The sequence below is a fragment of the Mastomys coucha genome, unplaced genomic scaffold, assembly GCF_008632895.1.
Source record: "Mastomys coucha isolate ucsf_1 unplaced genomic scaffold, UCSF_Mcou_1 pScaffold12, whole genome shotgun sequence".
Lineage (NCBI taxonomy): Eukaryota > Metazoa > Chordata > Mammalia > Rodentia > Muridae > Mastomys > Mastomys coucha.
Genome location: NW_022196894.1, coordinates 74,581,900 through 74,602,509, shown reverse-complemented (window position 1 = coordinate 74,602,509; position 20,610 = coordinate 74,581,900). Strand labels below are relative to the sequence as shown.

At 34.7% G+C, this 20,610-nt stretch overlaps 2 long non-coding RNA genes across 7 annotated transcripts in view; one reads left to right on the top strand and one right to left on the bottom strand.

The window, feature by feature from the left end:
• The window catches only part of LOC116086070, a 503,346-nt gene that overhangs the window by 318,696 nt on the left and 164,040 nt on the right, over positions 1-20,610 (bottom strand). The window lies entirely within an intron of this gene.
• On the top strand, positions 1,699-12,444 carry LOC116086072. Its single transcript, XR_004116815.1, has 2 exons — positions 1,699-3,622; positions 9,029-12,444. It is a non-coding gene; the product is annotated as an uncharacterized LOC116086072 (long non-coding RNA).

Here is a 20,610-nt window from a genome sequence, read left to right as displayed (position 1 = left end):
TTAATGTATTTAGATTTGCCTAGTTTTCCTCTGAATAACTTACAGGTAAGTTTTTCTAATATAAAATATCTGGCTATTGACCTTTGACAGAAAGTATGATCAGTTGCTGCTTCAGAGTTTCTCTGATGTTGAAATACCTCAACATTTTTTTCTTTTACCTAAAGAAACTATGGTGTCGTTGCATTAAGATTATACACCCACTGTTTTTTTTTTTTTACTAATGTATGGATGATTACTATACAAAAATAGTAATATTGAAATTCAAAATTCAATCATTCATGTCTTGTCCCAGATATTTTTTCAACATAAAAATTAAATAAAAAAGGATGAATCTCAACCTATTCAGAGAAAGCAGTCAGCACACACATATTTACACATGAACTCATGTGCACTTAGCTCAAATCAAGAACAATAGAGAAACACACTGGAAAACACTTTCCTGATTTCAAAATCACGGGAGTTCGCTGTATAAAGCTTCAAAGGAATGCTTTGTGGAAGGGGGTATTTGAAATTAATTTTTAAATTTGAGTCCGTGTGGTGCTCCTTTGTAGCTCGCCCACAGCAGATTCTATGTATCTCTTACTACATCAGATGTTGAGAACCTGTTCTTTAGGAAAGACACAACCATTTCCGCTGGCACACTCAATTCCAAATGGTCTTCTTCAGAAATAAATCTGAAGATGCTGTGTGCATCATCATTTGGACCACTCTTTCCGTCTCCATTCCCATATTTCTATTTTATGGTTTAAAATATAGATGGCATGACATACCTATAGCACATAAGTGGAAAATGCCAAAACCTGTTCTCTTTCAACACTGAACTGTGGTAGGACGAGTATGTTGCCTGTGTTAGTGTGTGTATGTCTATGTTTTGTGTGGCTACTGGGGATCTTGCTAAAGATACAGAATCCTCTTTATTTCATGCTTGTTAAATGTTGGTGCATAGCTGCTGGGCTGTCCTTAGGTCCAAATGCTAGCTACACATTTCACAGAAAGGAAAACTTAAACATTTGTGCCCATGGAATGACTGAAGTAAGACAGAGTGAGTGATATACAAAGACCAGAACAATAAGAACAGAACAATTGTCAGACGCCATGAGTTGGCAACAGATTTGAATTGTCTGTGAGCACATTTGTACAGCCAGAAGAATCTTTTCACTCTCTTAAAATACTCACACTGTACTAAGGAAGTTTCTGCCCAAGCCTAGTAGGTTTTCCGATGGCTTATAGCCACAGAAATGAACATAAAATGAGGAAATATTGCTTATAACATCAGAGAAAATAAAATCAGAGAAACATTCAGAAAAATATACATTAAGGTTACAGTCTGGCACAGAAAGAGAGAGAGAGAGAGAGAGAGAGAGAGAGAGAGAGAGAGAGAGAGAGAGAGAAAAGAAAAAAAGAAATTCTTTATAATAATATACATCATAAAGCTACACTAACAATAGGTTTTCTGGTCCTGCCCCTGGAAGAAGACTGCCTTGACCCTTGACCTTTGATCACATAAAACTAAAAAAATTAAGAGCCTGTTTGTCATTGCTGCTGGTATTATATACATTTACTACTTTTTATCTAAATTGCTATAAGAAAAAAAATTCTATTTCAAAACAGCTCAAGTCTTGTTCTTATGTCATGTGACTTGTTTCCTCCCCCCATCAGCCATGTGCTCCATATCATTTTACTCTGAAATAACTCTGCGATTTCAGCTGAACCTGCCTTCTCTTACAATGCACCGCACACCCCACAAGGGAGCCTGAGAACAGACTCCCTTGAAAAGCACGGTTCTCATAGTTGGCCTGTAACCATGGAAGCAGATGCTGTTTTCTTCTTACCCTGCTTACCTCTTTGCAGCCTCGAGCTGCTGCCTATTGTTAAAAGGGGGTACGCCTCGATTCTTCTTCATCATGACCGAACTTGCCTCTTCTTCAAAGGGCATGATGCTGCAGGTCATTGGTCTAGACTGTTTTCACGGTCCAGAGAGCAGCCTTGATGTAACCCTTGCTCCGTCTGAGCCACACCACCAGCCGTGCAGCTGCAGACTGGAGGGGGACATTGGAGATCCGTATTTGAAAAGAAGTCTGTCTGATTTTGCCATTGTGCCTTTTCACTCATCGATCGAATGAATATCGAACCTTCTGTCGTTGCATGTGTGAAATAGATAGCTTAGCCAGCACTTTTGTGCCCAACCTGTGCTGTGGGCCAAAAGGTTTTCATTTTAGTCTCAAGGTTTTTTTTTTTGTTTTTTTGTTTTTTTGTTTTGTTTTGTTTTGTCTTTTCCTTTCTTTCCTCAGACTTGATGAATTTTGTGCTGGCTTAAATTATTTGTATGCCTTTATCCAGCTGTTCTGGAGACTGCTTGGGGTACTGTACCAGCAGGGATTTGGTTTTGGTGTGAAAAGGGAACTTCTTTCCCCTCCTGTCCTCTGTTTGTTTTCCTTTGTAGCTGTCTTAAGGTCTTTTGTAGCTTTGTAGGTAGAAGTGCGCTAACTTTTACTACACCCTATAAAGCCGAACATCTAAGTTACCCTTTTACGGGGACGACTTGATGGTGTCTGTTACTTAACAGGCTTAAATCCAGAAAGGTGAACTTGAGCCTCTCAAGGTGATTTCAGTGATTTATAAGAGTAAGTAAACCGGATAATCACATTGATTTTTTTAAGCTGAACAAAAGTGTTTGGTAAACTCTATTCGAAAGGAATTTGTTTTCTTTGTTTTCTCCTTCTTTGAACATCAGCAGAAATATTATTTGGAAGCGTTGACATATACTTAAAAGCACATAACTTCTTTTGTGCTTAGGAAAGTACAAATGACAGATAAAATCATTATGATTTAATATATTGAGTAAATATATTGATAATATCTGTCTGTGGGCACGATTGAACTATAAAGTAACTAAAAGGTCTTTGCATTTCATTTTTTAAATATAACTAAAATTTCCTTGCTGCTCACTAGCAGCTGATGTTAATGGCTGATGAGACTTGTGCCACCTGCTCACTCCCGTATGCCCAATTTTACCGTGTCCTTGTGAAACTCGGTAACTTCGGGATGTCCTGGGTGTATCTCCCCAGCATGGTGATTACGAAGCATTGTCTGTGAGTGTCATCAGGAGTGGTTTCCTTTGATTTGAAGAAACCAGTAGTTCATACTTAAAGGCATACATATTTTCTCTAACTGCCAAAGGCAAGGGGGAGGTCCGTGGCAGAATAAAGAAGGTTACTGTGACAGATGAAATATAATTCACAATGAGCACTCTTTTCATCTAGACTGAAGTACCACGCGATTACTTACAAGCTGAATTTTGGGACAGAACGTATAAGCTCATTTAAAACAAAAAGCTAGAAAGAAAAGCAGCAAGCCTAGTTCTCTTTGGCTCAGGAGTGTTTATCTTGTGTATGTCTGTCTTGGGATCATATTTTGTTTCTTCTAACATAGAAGATACACTGGCAAGAAGAGGGACTAGGCAGAAAGGGTAAAAAGGAAGGAGTCTAAGGGCAATCAAAGCTACTTTTTCCCTCTAACAATGAAGAAAGACGAGTTAGATGGATTTTTTTTTTTTTATTCTTTGGCATGCACATGCAACAATCATTATTTTTCAACACACTTTTTTTGGATGCAAAAGTAGGTAATTATTATTTTATAAACTTACTATACTTTACATAATATATTTTCTTCCTTTCAGATTCCTAGGGTCAAATGATTTGCTAGAGTTTTATTGTTTTGTTTTATTTTGTTCTGTTTTGTTTGTTTAGGCTCTGGTTAGCATTCTGTGAGAATTTAATACAGGTACATGTTTGACCAGATATTTTGGTTCCTTTAGCTTCCTCCATTTTAAATGAAAATAATTTTATTTGACCTCTGTAAATTTTATTTCTAAATGCAAAGATGCTTTCCTTTCTATTTGTACAAAGGTCATGTTTTAAATTAACTGAGAAGCAAACGATGTACTTTATAAATATTCAGGCACCATAAAAAAACAATCTCAGAATATAAAATCCTCTCCAATTAATTTTTAAGCAGTTAGTCTGGGTTTATCTATTATTGGGAATCATATGCTCTGTATTTTCCATCAATTTCTCTAAGTTACCCGAAGTAATTGCCTTGTGTTAAAGGAAAGCTAGGAGGTCTGTCTGCTAGTCATCTTCTGTTGGAAATCAGGCTACCCTCTGTCTCCCAAGTTCTTATTGACTATCTCTTGTTTTACAGTTACCCATAACATGCATGTGTATACGAGTGTGAGTGTGTGCATACATCTTAACTGAGGTCTTTTCAATTTACTAAAAAATTTTTATTTGAAACACTGCAGTGAATAATTTAAATGCAGTGAGTTTACTTACATGTTGTCTGAGCGAAGGCAGAAAGTCCTAAGATGTATCTGCTATATTTTTTCCTTACAGCACAAGTGTTGTTATTTTGATAAATAAAACATGCAGCTCACACTAACTACAGAGGTTTTGTTCCTCTATGTTGGCTTTTTAGTAAAAACTTTAGTATATTTTCATGTAAAATCAATAAGCAATAAGTCCCTTTGATCTTAATATTTGATACTTTACAGATGTTTACTATGACTTCCAATAACTGATTTAGCTTTCTCCTTGTGATTTGTCACTTAGAATTAAAACATATGATTATTTTACTACTGCAGAAAAACTAAGCAGTCACATAATTACCATCCATGTGTTGACTAAAATAACCACCTTCTACTGACATTCTTACACAGATAATGAATTAATGTGTATGTTGAAGGAATGTTTTTAATGTCTATCTTTAAATATTCTTATTAGTATAAATAAATACAATAGAAGAGGGTTAGCATAGCCAAGGAAAGCCTCCATACAGTTTACTTGCCTTGGCATCTAACAACATCACATATATTCAGAGATTTTCATTTCTTAGTGTCCTTCCTAGAAATATAGGAACAGCCTCTGCACAAATCCTTGAATTTGCCAAAATATCTGGTTTTTCCATTATTTGCTACTGAGTGCGTTTTCTATCATTTCTTGTCTATAGTTTTGTAATTTGCCATTATAAAATATGAATGAATGAAGCAATCCTTTAAAGAAAGCAAATAATAATGAAAGAAAATTCTTTTAAAAAGATGAAGTAGGAGAATTATTTCACTGATGTGGTTCATAGCACACAATTTTAGAAGAATATTTTATTTTACCCCTGGCTAGAGACAGTATCAAGCACAGCATGTTCAGTATCCTATATAAAAGGAGCATCCATTCACCCCTAGTGAGTATTGTAAAATGCAGGGTAAAGATAATATGTACCGGCAGATATTTTCATTTTATAATTGCATGGCAGCTTTTAAAAAATGCCATGATCCATACTGGAATTTATGTCTCCTTAGTGTTTTCTTTAATTATCCTGATTTTATAATTAACGTTAAGCATAATGCTAAAATTTAATAAGCACAGAGCTCACCATGGTTCTTTTTTCACAAGTGATATTTGCAGAGATAACATATATTCTATCTAAGAATTCATCTGCAGTGTTTCAAGGCAGAACACATCTCACTCTGCCACCTTCCTCCTCTCTCTCTCTCTATGGAAAATCATTTTGCCATAAACTTCTGCACCAATAGCTAGGGAAGACTCACCAGCAGTCACAGTTCAGGAAGCGCCTTGTGAACGGAGGGGGAGGAAAAAAAACCCTGCAGACTTTGATTTTGTAAGACAAGTTGGCTAGGAGTCAAAATTGCCACATGTGGTGTGAAAAAATGCCACCCTGGTGTGAACAAAAGGTTTAAAATGGAGTCAAGAAGCATGCCGGCTCCATGTCTAAGCTTTTCCTGGGAATTGTCTGCCACAACCTGCAGGGTAATCGAGTGGGCTGGGAAGAACAGAAAGAGCTTGAAGCTACTACTCTGAAACACCAGGAGTCAAATGTGTTAGTTGTTTTTTTTTTTGTTGTTGTTTTGTTTGGCTTTATCTTTTTGTTGTTTCCAACTTTTATGTGTTTCATTTTGTTTTTATTTTGTTTTGTTTTGTCTCATTTAGGCATCATTACACTAAAGTGTTTTACCCAAACATAAAACAAATCCAAGAGAGTCACAGAATGTGTGAGAAACAACTGCTCCTTACAGAGGAATTGTTAGGGTTTTGCTGTTGTTGTTGTTGTTTTGTAAATTCTTTTATTCTTTCTTCTATTCCTCCATTCATAACTAAAACATGTTTTCAAATTAAACTCTTTGTTTTGTTTCCTCGAGTTTTATTAAAGAAGGATAAATAGGACACAGACTTTCAAAGTGCTGACTGCTAGAATTATATAGATAGATAGAAATATATATATATATATATATATATATATATATATATATATATAGTCATTACCATTTGTGTGTGTTTATCTTCTAAATTATCAAGAAAACATGAAGAAAGCATACTGTGATTGTGTGATTGTTATTACAAACATTTCTTTATTCAGTAAAGGATACAATGATTCTAAATTCAGCAGAAATGCCCCTTCATCAAAGCCATGAGCACAGTGCACTAAGAAAATGTAGTGCTGTTGTGTGTTTTCTAATATTTCATGTTGTACTTCACCAACAAAATATCTTAGTCGTAAAAAGTGTCAATAAATCCAAAGTTCAAAACATATCATTGGCTAAAATCACTAAAATACCATTCAAACTTACAGATGTTAAAGTATATACTACTGTTTCAAACTTCATGCTAATATTTAGTATATTCATAAAGACACTCGTTTAGAAATGCTAATTACATAAGAAATTATGCAAAGGTTTTAGGAAAAGAAATACTTCTTAAGTGACTATGACCTAATTGATAAAAAACTAATTGATAACCAGAGAAATAATTAATGACTGTTTTAAAAGTTTAAACTTCAAACCATCTTCATTACATTTGCGTGTTGTCTTTCCTAAGATTTGAGTCTAAATCCAGCAAGTCACACTGGTTATGAATGTAGGTCAAGACAGGAATGCTTTTCTATTTACTCTTTGTGAGCCTGGGTAGAAATCAATCTATTACTTTCATTACAACCACACAATCAATTCCATTTAAAGCATAATACAAGAGCCAAGTCCAAGGACAATATGGATCCTTGGGAAAATCTCATTCCATTTAGAAGGCTGCACTTGATACAGCTCTCAATAAATTATTTTTTTTCTAATTAGCATACATGATCACTCTGAGAAAACATGCCTAAAAGTGACATAAAATACCAGATCTAACAAAAACTTAAGAGCAGATTTATCATTGAAGTCTCACTAAAAAGAGAACCATCCCCTTTAAACAAGAGGAACCCAGGACAGAATTTTCTTTCTGTATTCACCTAATACAAGGAGAATATGATTTTACACTGATTAAAATGTATAAAGGAACATTTACACACACCAAAAAAAAATCCACCTAGAAATTAACAAAGGAAATCTTATTGCAAATGCTGCTTCATGCCTTTATCAAAAATGACTTTATTCTGAATATTCAGTTTCTGCCTCAACATTATGAATATTGTTGCATCTGTGAGCTTTATTTATGTGCAAATCATCTCAGCAAACAAAAGAAACACAACCATTGTGCCTTTCATTTACATAAAACAAAAGCATTGTGTCAAATGATTCTAAAATATGAAAAATAGTGTCATGTTTACATGCAAATTATTTGAAATACAAAATAGTGTACCAACCCTAATAATCATTAAATACATTAAAAAATACTTTTGTTACTTGGTTCTAGATATATATTCTGATTTTGTTAGTTATACATATATTGTGTGTGGTATAAAATATACAGGATATATACAGATATATAATATGGACACATATATACACAATATATGTTATACCATATATATGGCATACAAAGTAATGTGTTGATATGTGAACATACTACTCGATGACTGAATAAAGTTAATTTATTCATCACCTTCCATACTTACCATTTCCGGTGGTAACAACATTCGTCACGCAGTGCCTCAGCAGCTTTCAAACCTATGTAACCTCATGATTACCTAAAGTCACCATGCTCGTGGACATGTTATCCTGATGCAGCTTCTCCCATCACCCCACACCCTTATTTTATAAATAAACATTTCTTTTTATTTTCACATCAGCTAATTCAGTTATCATTACATCCTCAATTTTCTCAAATGTTTGGCAAATAATTTCAAATCTATTTGAACTGACAGTTCACCCAGATTCAATATCAGAAATACATTTGTTACTTAACATGATGTGCACCCATTCTGTACAAGAAGGATAATACACATCTAAAAAAAACTCTGTGGAAAGACTTTCCTGAAAACTGAGAGTATTGAGAATTACCTATCCAACAAAATATAATTCTTTATGTTGTTTCAAAATTTCATCATTTCTTCAAAAATATTTGGAGGCTATCACTCAGTCACTGTTCAGAAATGTTTTTGCTTACACTTTTCTACCTTCTAATCTCTTGGTCCTGTGTTTCACATTGAAAATTATCATATACACAGATTTGTTCCCATCATGCTTTACAACCTGGTGTGTTTATTCAGAGAAAATTTTGGTATGAGGACATTGAAGATAGATACAAATAAGCCTCTAACATTGATGTATGATATGAGGATGTCAGGGGAGAGTCATGTTACAGTAAACACTAGTGTGAGCTATTCATCATATAACACTTAGAGTGCAGAGTGAATGTAAACATAAAAGAGAAATGGGCCACACTTTAAGGTTTACACACTAAAGAGCCTGGTAAAAGACCTCAAGTCATGATTTCAGTGGATTGATTTTTGTTCTTTGCTTTGTGCACGTGTGCACACATGTGTGTAATGTAGATGTACATATGCATGAGCATATGCATTCCATCGTGGTGTGTATGTGCTAGTCAGAGGGCAACTTGTGGATAATGGTTCTTTCCAGCTGGTGGAACCCAAAGGCTAAAATCAAGCTATCAGCCTTGAGAGCAAGAAGCTCTACCTGCTGACCCATATGGCAAACCTTCATTAAATAATCTCAACCCAGAACAGTGTTGTTAAATTTGCATCCCTGTCAGGGGTCTTAACATTTTTTTCTTATTTCTAGGTTCTGTATTCAAGCCCATCGTATGTCTCCCGAGAAGGAAAAACTTCCTCAAAATTCATGACTGAAACCATCTTCACATCCAAACTATATTGCTCTAGAATGCCAGGGCTCCTAAAGAAAGGTCAAAGACCAACATCTCTGTTTCCTTAGTTTCTTCATTTTTTTTTTAATATTTGATAAAATTAGGATAGAGTACTATTTACCTTTGAAAGTTCATTATTCAAGAACATTAGTGTTCATATATCTAAGAATAAAAATGATATTTTTCTCTGTTGAAGAGACTTTTAAAGAAATATAATAAAATATTACTTTTCTATTGAAAATATATTGAGTATTAGTAAAGTAATGTGTTAGAGTTAACAAATTTTCCAAAAGTAAATATGTGAGAACTATGCAATTAAATAGTAAAATTTTATGAATAAAAATTCACATCATAAAAATAAAACATCTAAACTATACCTGTGTATAATGTACATTATATTGGAAATAGTATTCAGCTTTCATTGTTTTCAAGTCTAAAAGAAACCCTATCTATAAAGAACACTATATCCTAATTTAAAAAATAATGTGTTAATGTGGTCTTAGGAGAATAAAACAAATCTAAATCTCTGTTAATTAATACTTCGGTAAAGTACATTCTCTTAGTTGAACTATTGCTGGAACCCCTACTGGGATTATACTTTTCAATTTCTATTTATAATTTAGAAATACAAAGCAGAGGTACAAAATTTCTCATCTGTATACTCATGTTCCCAAGCTTACAAGAGCTTGAGTTGTGACTCATTGACTTAAAATTGTGTAAAAGTGATATGCACTCAGTACAAACAGTAACACTAACGATGAATGATATTATCCAGGGATATATATGACCTTGCTATGTTTGGGTCAGCCATGTGATCATGAGGGTAAACAATCTCTACATTCTTCAAGCCCTGCTAATCCATATTCAGTTAAAATCAAAGATGAAAAATATTTAAACATAAGGGCATTTCTAAAGAGTATTATTTATTTCCCAGACTCATCCCCCACAACAGAGAAGAAACTAGGATGGATCTCCACGTTTTATCACTTGTCTGGCATGTACAAGGCCCTGAGTTTGAACTTTGACATTTTGTTACAAAAAGTAGCTATATATCATTTGAAAGCTTAATATAAGAAATTAAACTGTCAGCTCACTCATGGCATAGGAACCACTTAGTAGAGGCCTGCTTTCAACAAGGCCTTTCTGAAAAGATTCATAAAATGAAATATATTGGCAATGTTTATGTAAGGAGTTCTTTTGTTTTAAATCCACTCATTGAAATACCATATTTTTATTGCCTCTGTGATATCCTAGGTTTTAGAAAAGTTTATTCACTCAAAAATACTTGATAGAAATCTATTAGCAATGCTCTAGTGAATAAAAATATAGTCATTTTAAAAAATGATTAGAGGATTATCTGCTGTGGTAGAGAGGAACAAGAGTGAGAAAGAAGAGATAGGATTCCAAAAAAATGCTCTCAGATGAAGAATGGGAACAAAGTTTGAAAAACTCAGAATTGTCCAACCATGCAAACAACATACAGTTTTAACCTAGAAGGAATAGCCTGTGGCAGAGACTCTGGGTAGACAGGAGCTTGACATATTGAGAGCAGGAAGAGACCAGCCTAATTAGGCAAACTGAAGAGTGGGGAGGCTAGCTGGAATTAGCCTCATGCCACTCAAGAATCTGCAGTTACAAAGAAAAGTTTGAGCTTATCTTTAGGGGGATAGGTACCTACAAAGCCACAGTCTGTTATGAAGCCTGAGATGATGAATCTGTATGTAATCCATGTAGACTATCCACTGTAACTAATGTATTAAACAATGGTTCCTAACACTATCCAAGGAATTCAGAGTTTGAACTTCACTTAAATAAAAATCTGAAGATCTGGGATATGTGTTTATGATTTTTGTGTTTGGACTCTGAAGATTTTGAATCCTGTCTACATAAGATAAAGAAGATCAATACCACCTGTAGATGAGTTAGCTACTTTTAGCTTCTTATCAAAAGAGAATTTTGTGCAGTATCAACAACACTCCTTGAATTGCCCGTTTCTTGGTTTGAAGGAGTAGCTGTAATTGCATGGAAACTCATTCACTGCTAAGAATGAGAGCAAATGAGTCTGCCTAATGAAGCACCTGGAGGAAGAGATGAGATGCACATATGAGACAGACATTCATTCAGTGGAGTGGATCTTGAAATGTGTAATCTGCCATATAGCACAGCGATGACAGGAAGATATTGTCCTAATGTGTAAAAACTATAATCAGATGTTTCTCAGGTAACCTTTGATGTGTTCCCAAAGCACCATGAGAGAGTGTCACAACTGCCCAGTCAACGAAGTGGGACTGGCACTGGAGACAGTTCCAAGCAGTTGATAACTCTCTGATAGTTTTATTTCTCTCTACTAACCCACTGGATAACAAGCTGCTGAAACTATCCTTGATTATATGCACAAAAAGGACTTCAAGCCTGAGGGTAGTCAAAAGGAAGCATCTAACTTCTGCTACTTGGGCTAAAGGCTTCTTGTGGACAAAAGCAGACTTGAGTTGACAGGAGTGAGTAGTAATTGGTTAATTAATGTTCTTTGGATCTTTCCCTAAAGGAATTTCAATATGAAAGTTCAAGGAAAAGACTTTGAAAGGTTTTGACAACAAAAATTTATGATCGGAGCTTTAACTTAAAGACAATTGGTCTAAGGGAAAGTGGAGAGGGAAATGGGAAATGGATATAGATTAAGATCCATGGCATACAAGTGTGTGATTTTCAGAGAATGAATAAAAATGTTGTTTAAAACATTTTACAAAATTTAGTAATGTGAAGATGTGCCTTTTAAAATGCATATGGACACAAATACTTGAAAGTAAAAACATATTCAAATATCAGCATCAAGGGATGGTATTTAGTGTTCAAGCCTTTATCACTGGTGAAATACAAAACTCCATTTATATTGCAAATCAAATCTGATTAAATTATCCAAAATAATATGAATATTATACCATAACTATCTAAATGTCTTGAAGCTTAATAAATAAGTAAAGGTTAATGATATCACAATATGATCAGCTAAAGTATGAATGAAAAATTACCTACACTCTAAGTCTATTTGCTCAGGTTCTTAGAGAAATCTGTTTTGTAAGTTCTTATACCTCAAAATGGGTCTTATATACTTTGATGGTTTCATTTTCTATGCATGTATGCTTCTCCCTATTTTGTTTTATCTCAGAACAACCAAGTCAAGCTCTTCCCCTTCATCATCTTCATTTTCATGCTATATTACTAAGCCCTTTCTGTTCTTCTAAGGCTCACTGAGAACGTGCTCTCAAATTCCATCCTCACTTCCTCTGATCTATCCCCACCCACACAGCAGATTATTATGTATAAGAGACTAATTGTATTTTAAAAAAAAACCTTCAAAGCATATTATCTTGAAAAAAAAGAAATAAAATATTCTCCATTAGAACTTAATTTATCTCATGCCACTTGCCACTTGGGTCTAGCCTGTCACAACCCACAGCCTCACTCCATATCAGTCTTCTGAACTTCTACTGAAGTGAACTATCTATCTTCTCTTCCATAAGGAGACTTTTAACTCTTCCATCCCTGCCTTTGTCCATGACACTTCTGAGTAGCTGAAAATTGTGATCTTCTCACTAATTGGAAGCATCTGTTGTAATGCAAAAGCTAGGATGTAACTTTAACATGACAGAGTGGTCTTGCCTTTAAGTCTCCCGATTGGAAACCCCATCCCTCCCTGGTAATGATCAGCATACAATGATCTTTGCTGATCTACTTGTAACACATTGGATATGCCTTCCTTTTATCTACATTCTTTATAATATGCCTTGGATGTTACTATAGTCTGTGTTATAGTGATTCACAAGCTAAAATTATACTTTTAGGTTTGCTTCTAAAGGTCAAAAACTTGCATATATGTTTCTACAATCTTTGATAATCAGTGGTGGAGTGAATGCATAGAAAACATCATTAGAATTAAATGGAATGCTACTTGAAAATTTAAAAGTATGTTGAGCATCCCTAATCTGTAAGACTCAAATGCAAATATTTCCAAATGGGAAGGTGCACATGCTTCAGTAGATGGTCCCACATTGATGAGTACGGGTAGACTTAGTGAGTATTCAGAAAAATATTATATGAAATTAGGAGTAAAATAATGGGGAACAGATGAGGTATTTGAAGTGATACATGTATTTAGAGAGGGCATTTGACCAAAATAATTTATATTAATATCTGAAATTCTCAAACAACAGAAGATATTTACAGAGGAAAATCTCTTTCTCCATTTGTGTGCATATATATATATATATATATGTATATATATACATATATATAATATGCATATCGTTGTTGGTATGGCAGCTTTTATTGAGTCTGCTTCTGATAGCAAATAGTGGTTTGTAAAAATGAGATGAGCCACATAGGTAAGGCTAAGCAATACAAAGGCCAGACTTTCACTACTGAGATATGAGGAGGTTTTATTATTCATTAACAATTATAGTGAGAATTAGTTGGTCACTGAACTTTAGTCTACTATATAGAAAACTTTTCAGTAGTAAAACATTTGGAGTTCTTTCTTAAATCCAATTTTATTGATAGTAATGCAATTGTCATCTAAATGTATCCCCACAAATACATTGAAAACTTCCATGAATTAAACATGCATACTCTCCTAAGAAATAATAGAAAGTAGCATTATGTTATCATCAACTTTTGTTCCAGTGGAAGACTTTTCCCTTTTGTCTACTTTTTAAATTGTTTTGTCATGTGAGTATAAACTTTTAAGATGTGCTACTTACTCCATTTCCCAAGAGTGGATATTTAGGGTTCTATTTAAGTCTTTAATCATGAATTTCCATGGTGGGTGCTTTCATTCTATTTTTCTTGATGGAATCAAGAAAGATTGTCATGGTTAAGGCCACTATTATTAGTGATGGTAGCTGTGTCAGCAGACTTCTTTTAGCCAACCATTATGTTTATGTAGTCATCATTTTTAATCCTCTCCACAAATAAGGATGAAAGTTCATCTTCATATTTATACAGAAAAGAAACTCACAATATTAACTTCACTACTAATGATTTATGACCATACTCATATATTAGAACATATCTCAACCCTCATCAGAGAAGCCTTTTGCAGTAGATGAAAATAAACAATACCAGAGAATAAGAGACCAAAGAATACTGAGTCCTAAATAGAACGTCTATAGCACACCTTCAGCCCAAAGCAGGAGTCAAACAGAGATAAGGGAGGGGGAGGAAAGATTATAAGAAGCAGAAGCTCTCAATGGTTATAATAGTTATGTTTCTGGACACAACATGGAAAAGGTTACTCTGGTGCCAATCCTGGAGTGCTGAAGAGGACACCCTATGTTTCATTTCTTTAGCAACTAAAACGACCTCAGTTTTGGATTCTATTTCTATGGCCTTTCTGAACATCAGGGCAATGGGCTATTCAAGGAAGAAGGGGGTGTTGTATGCTCACAAGTTACATTAGTCTTAGCATAATGCTTGGGAAAGCCTTTGTCTCAGTTTTGCTCATTGGAAAAGGGAGAAAGCAGCCTGCAAAATCCATGAAGACTACAAAACCGTATAACTGTTTGAATTGCATGGTGACTTTTGCCATATACAGTAGAATCATACATGGCTATCTCTCTAAAAAAAAAAAAATAGGACATGCAGGTAATTTAAACCAACTTCATTTTGCATTTGGAATTCTGTAAAAAGTTGTTTGAATAAAGTTTGAGTTTTGAAGGTACTCTGAGGTGTTTCATGGATTGGTGGCTTAATCCTTGCTGTGATAAAAGCACCTAAGAAAAACCATGGTGGCATTGAGAGTTTCTTGTGGATTCCTCCCTGAATGTCGGCTTCATTTTCTGATCATCTTTCTTTTCTCTGGTGTTCCCTCCCTGATGTCATTGGCAGTGATGGCCTCATTAGACATCCAAACACTAACGCTGGGACTCTAAAACTTTAAGCTGAAACTTTACTCCTATCTCAGGATATTGCCATAAGAACAGAAACCAGACTAATATAGTAGGTAAAGTATGACTTAAGCAAATCCAAGCAAATGCATGGTCAAACAGAATTCTCATTGCTGGAATATGGTTTACATATGTCCATGATCTGTAATCCTGATCTCAGGTGTGAAACTGTTGTAGAAACTTTAGGAGAGGAGGCATTATAGAGTTAGGACATGGTGGAAACACTCTGAAGAGATCAGTATAGTGAGAGGACTTCATGTCTTAATTATTTTCTCACTGACATGATAAAATACCCAAGAGAAGCAACATAAGAGGTAAGTAACCTGGATCACTTTTTGGCATTATCAGGCCATCCTGTTGTGGAAGACATTCTGGCGGGGGCTTATGATATGGCTCATTTTGTTTCAACAGACAGGAAGCAGAGATCTCAAACCAAATGCAACTTGTGTTGAAACATCCAAGGCTAGCCCTGATAATAAGTTCTTTTCCCTACACTCACTTCCTAGGGTTTCCTAATCTCCCCCAAAGGGACCACAGATGAAGTAAAACATGCCCAGACACATGAGCTACAGAGAATATTTCACAAAGGTATGAACTGCTTCAAAAACACTAAACCACATCACTGAGTCCCATCTACTTCCTTTTCCTCCATGTGATTCCTCTGTCTGCTTCTCCCACAAGCTTATACCAGGATGCCAGGTATGAATAAAGGCACCCATCCCCCTTACAAGCATCTCAAATGGGCCAACCTGACCTTAAGCTTTTATCCTCACAAACTATCAACACAATAGGCCTATTTTTATGAATTTTTTTATCCTCAATTATTTTGTCTAAGCAACAGAAAATGGACAAATACAGAACTGAAACCTATATCTATAATGACATATATGTCTACCAGTGACAAACTTTATTTTTTTTCCTATTTTTTTAAAGATTTATTTATTTATTATATGTAGCTGTCTTCAGACACTCCAGAAGAGGGCATCAGATCTCATTTCAAATGGTTGTGAGCCATCACGTGGTTGTTGAAATTTGAACTCAGGACCTTCAGAAGAGCAATCGTTGCTTTTAACCACTGAGCCATCTCCTCAGCTGCAAGCTTTGTTTTTTGTTTTTTGTTTTTTGTTTTTTGTTTTAACTGTCATGTTCTTTGGAAATCTTACTTTTTAAAATTGTACTTAGCTACTGGTACTGAACTACATTAAGCAAACCTATGATTGATTTTTCTTAGAAATAGCGATAATCTATATACTTAAAACGTTTTTTAAAAAAAATCATATGAAGTTCATTTAAAGGAATTGTTTAGGTGATATTATCTATAAGTACTCATTAAAATCAATATATAGTGTTTAGATTGACTTTATAAGTTGTAATGGCTAAACACTAGTATGGGTTTCAAGACTGTCTATTCTATTGAGAAGAAGGGAATTTGACCAGCTAACATATATATGTGCCCACTTGTCTGAGATAATCTTCTTCCTTCTTCTCTTTTGTTTCTTCTCCTCTTCCTCCTCTCCCTCTTTTCTTGTTCCTCTTTTCTTCTTTCTTTCTTTCTTTCTTTCCTTCTTTCTCTCTCCTCCTCTCTCTCTCCCCCCTCCTTTCTCTATTGGGAATGCCTCATGAAAATCAATTTATGAGAGTTAATTCTTAAGTATTTTATCACTGCTGAGTAAATGAACAAATACAGTTTTGTGGCATTTCTAAAAGAGTCCTCAAACACTTGAATACCATCAAGTACAAACTGTACTTTGGATTAATGCAAAATAGTGAGTTTTTCTCTTTATAAACTCTTTTGAATAGAAACAAGGAAGAATTTAACAAAGAAGAAATGAGTCAAAGTGTGAATGTCTATATAAGAAGATGATCAGAAACATCAGAATTATTTTTCCTCGGTCACTGTTGAAATTACAATGTTCTCACTTGTATGTCCATAAAAAAAAAATATTGAGATATTCCCACTCTGATTTTCATGCTTTTCAGTAAATCTGTTACAAGTCAGTCCTACAGAACTCTAACTCTGCTTGGAGATCATGGTCAAACTGGTTCAATATTTAAGAAATTCACCTAGATAGCCAAACAGCTGATATTATAGTTTTTAATGGATATACACAAAATAACACAATTCTTCATTTTTAGTTATATTGTTAGTCAAGAGAGAAAGCATTGCCACAAATATTAGTTGATCTGCTTCCTATAGCTGAAAAATTAAATTTATGCTTTTTGAATCTCTAACCTACAGTCTGCCAGTCTTTGGAAATTCAATCTTCTTTAACAAATTTTTACTAAGGCCTAAATATGCACAGATTATTCTATAAATAAAACTTTAGGACTAACATTTTAGGAGAATTCCTTACATTTTCTTTACAAAGATTGATAAATTAGCTTCTCTAAATGTTGATGTGAATATTCCTTTGCTCACAGCAGTGGGTCTCAAACGCATTACTTTTCTTTGAATGCATTTCTTTCACAAGTGACTGCACAAGCTTAGTAACACAGGACTAAATTACTCAGTGTCAAAGTCATAAAGGAGGATTCAGGATGAAGTTAAGAGTGCTTGATGCCCCCCGTATCCAATGATAAGAGGACAAGCCTGGAGCAGGCATTTCTCTACTTAGTTGTATATTTCTAACAATACTTCTGTTTATCGACTTTTAGATAATCAACTGAAGGTTAAACTAAAGTATGTGTGTATGTTATCCAAATTCAAAGACTGAGAATGTGGAAAATAGGATGTTAACTCATTGTTCTAATATTACAACTCCAGCGTCTATTCTTATACTAGACTGTTTTAAGTTTGGATTAATTACCAGTAGCCAGAACCTTAACTGGAAAATCAGGAATTCTCAGTTTGGCATTGTTTTGGGAGGAACCAAAGTGAGTTCCCTTAGCATTACTTACTTTGGTGATATCTGTTTAGAGTAACTAATTTAATACATTTTAGTGTATTTTAAAAGCCCACTTTGCTTACATGAGTTGATAATTTTACATCTTCATATGTTCATGGATCCTGTCAATCTCACTATTGCAACAGCAGTTAAAAGAGGGAATACACTGATAGGTGGGTAAGGCAGAACATAGCATCAACAGGAATCACCATAAAACACAGAGTCAAAAATTTAACATTTTACTCAAGGTAGAATACTTTGTAAAATAGAAATGATAAAATGGTTTATTTATAAGTTATAAAAGTTGACTATTATTTTCATGTTAACTACGTTTAAAAATCCATTTTCTAAAAAGCACAATGTTGATTCACAGAGCAATGGAAAAAATATAAGAGAATTTCTTCATTTTCACTAGCTTTAAAAATGGCATGAGATTTAGTCAACTTTTATTTTTTAACATGGCTCATTTTAAATTATCTTAGATCTTAGGAAAAAAATAAGGACTAAACCTACCTGTATTCTACTCAGCCATACATCAACAAAAATACTCTGTGTGTATGAGAAGATAAATAAGGCATATTTGACATTTGGAATATCCTTGCAGAGGCATGGATTTGTAATTCAGATCACATAGCAGTTTTGATTTCTCCCTCATGTCCATGCCCTTTCTCTATCCCTCCCCCTCTCCCCCCAAATAAAACACAAAGGCTCTATCTGCAGTGGTCGGAGGGCAACCCAGGAATCTGTGCAGACTAGACTATCCATCACATTTCTTTCTTAATTGAATGACACCAGAATGAGATCGATAAAATGTAACAAGAGACAGCTTTGCATTTCCACACTCACTTATCCCCCCCTCTCCATTACTCTCAGCCACCACCGTGACCAGAAAGCCCAAGTGAAGAACATGAACCCTGCTGCCAGGCAAGCTGTTAAGTATGAAGAACTTGTCAGAGAAACAACAAAAGTTACAAATATTAGAATGTAGATGAGGGGTCAAAGTGTTATTAACCAGTATAGAATAGTCTTCCTTAAAAAGCAATTACATAGTTGCATTCTCGCTCCTATGTAACATCCTCCTAATGGTTCAATCCAGTCATCTCAGAAGCTCTTGCTATGCTTCCAGGATTTCTTGAGGCTGCCCCAGTGACTGTGGTTCAAACTGAGTGTGGGTGATGCTTCAGCTCAGACCTGGTAGGCTTACAATGTTCTAGCACAGGACAGCTGTTCTATACGGATGCCCAAGGTTCCTGAGATTCCCAATGCATTATTGATAACCCCACCACTCTGCTGAAGCACAGGCTGACATTGTTTGCTCTCAGTCTTCTTCTGAAGAGCCCTGGCTTGGCTGGGAATCGATCCGTGTAAAACGTTAACCAGAGAACAAAACTGCTCATGTAAAAGTTAACATTAAGAATCTCTGGGCTCACGGACTGACTGTGTTAACCAAAATCACATGGCCAACTCTGCTATTCATATGTCGTTGGCAGTTTACATTGTACTCTTGCTCCAGGGTATAGGGTGCAATAATTCGTTTAACACTCTACATCTTGAGCTGATTATAAGTTATTTGTGGAATAAATGCTTTCTGAAAGAAAAATAAACATGGATGTAGTTTTAAAAAACTTTTTGTTCTTTCTAGTACATTTTCTCTGCATTATTTTGAAATTAAAGTTGATCTAGATAATTTCCCTGTATTCATATAGTGCTTATCATTAACATGTAGCCATTCCTGGCATAATGTATATCTATAGAGATAATATACATAATTTTATATTTTGTACATTAACTAACAAACTAAAACTCTGAATATTAATGTCTATCTTTGTTTATAAACCTCAAAATTAATGTTTTAAATATGAAAATTATATATCTCCTATCTCACCACAAGCAGTTTGTAGTATGAATTCTAAGGTAAATTCTGATACAGAGCATATTGTGTGCTTATAACTTGAATTGAAAATATTACGCACTATTTGTTTGCTATAAAACATAAGAGAATACTATTTCCTTAGATGATAGGCAACATGCAATATCATTATTAGTCCCAAGTTACATTTGTACTCTGGAGCAAATAAGCTTACAACTCAATTATTATTCATTGATAAAAATAGGTAATGACACAAATCAGGTAGTGAACACAGAATTTGGTCTCATCTGCAGGTATTGGCCACCCAAAGTAGGTATGAATGGCTGCTAAAGCAAAGGAGACACAGCATGCTTTGATGAATGTGTCTCATCTGTCACTTACTTGCTGAGCCCTGAATTTGATATAGCATAAACTTGCTCAAATTGTAAACTACAATATTGCCCAAGAAAGAAGTAAGTAAATTCCTAAACAATATGCATTTTAAAATGTACATTTCTTAATGAAAGGAATTTTGTAAGTCTTCTCCAAGGTAAAGTCACACATCTGCTAAGATAAAAATTCTGTAGTGCTAATATATAAACTCTGAAGTACCTCAAGATTGCCACATGCCTCCTTTTTAATAGAGCTATTGCCCCTTTTTATTTTTGTTGACTGTAGGAGCTTAAGCCCTGGAAAAAGAGACTAGTTTCATAGAATGAGGAACTCATTTGTGAAGCATAAAGGAAATCTAAATTGGAGAAAGCAGTGAGTACTACCTCTGACCTGGTTTGCTTTCTGACTGCTTCTTGTTTTCGTTACAATAA